Here is an 849-nt window from a genome sequence, read left to right on the forward strand (position 1 = left end):
TGCAATTTTATGGGAATAATGTTGTAATATTCTGAGGAAAAATAATGTTATTTTAGTAGTATAACTTTGAAGTGGTAAAGAATAAAGCCGTAATATGAGAAACAAACAAATCAACAAAGTCGGAATTTGTGGTAACATTATGTTGTGGAAAAAGTTAAAATTTTACGACAAAGTAAAAATATTATGGGAATTAAAGTCATAATTCTGATCATGCTACAAGAAGAAAGTTGAAATGTACACAAAACAAAAGCAGAAATGGAAAAAACATTTTACAAGAATAAAGTCCAAATATTAAGAAAAAATATCGTACTCTAACAAGAAAAAAAGTTGCAGTTTTATGATGTAATATTGTGATGAAAAATAATGTAATTTTAGTAGCATAAAGTTAAATTATTAAAGAAATTTTTTTTTTTTTTTTGAAACTGTAATATGAGAAACAAACTAACAATATAAAGCTGTACATTTTGGAACATTTGATTGGGGAAAAAGTTGTAATGTGGGAATAAAGTCATAATTTTACAAACAATCAAATTTACGAAGATTGTTTAAGGAGAAAGTTGAAATATATTGGAAAATTAAAAAAAAAAAACTGCAAAAAAGGGAAAAAAGAGCAAAACTGAAGTTTGTACTAAAGGCTTTTTCACCTTCTGTACATGACAAACCTAAGATGCAGTTTTTTCTTGAAATATTCTTAGCTAATTTAGCTAATCCTTAACTTCTTAGCATATCTACATGTGTTGTTTTAATAAAATATCAAAGTGGCAAAGTTGCATCCTTTCATTTTTACTATGTGGCCCTCGCTGGCAAAAGTATGGACACGCCTGTACTAGAGGAAGAACCATGCAGATG

The sequence above is a fragment of the Dunckerocampus dactyliophorus genome, chromosome 6, assembly GCF_027744805.1.
Source record: "Dunckerocampus dactyliophorus isolate RoL2022-P2 chromosome 6, RoL_Ddac_1.1, whole genome shotgun sequence".
Lineage (NCBI taxonomy): Eukaryota > Metazoa > Chordata > Actinopteri > Syngnathiformes > Syngnathidae > Dunckerocampus > Dunckerocampus dactyliophorus.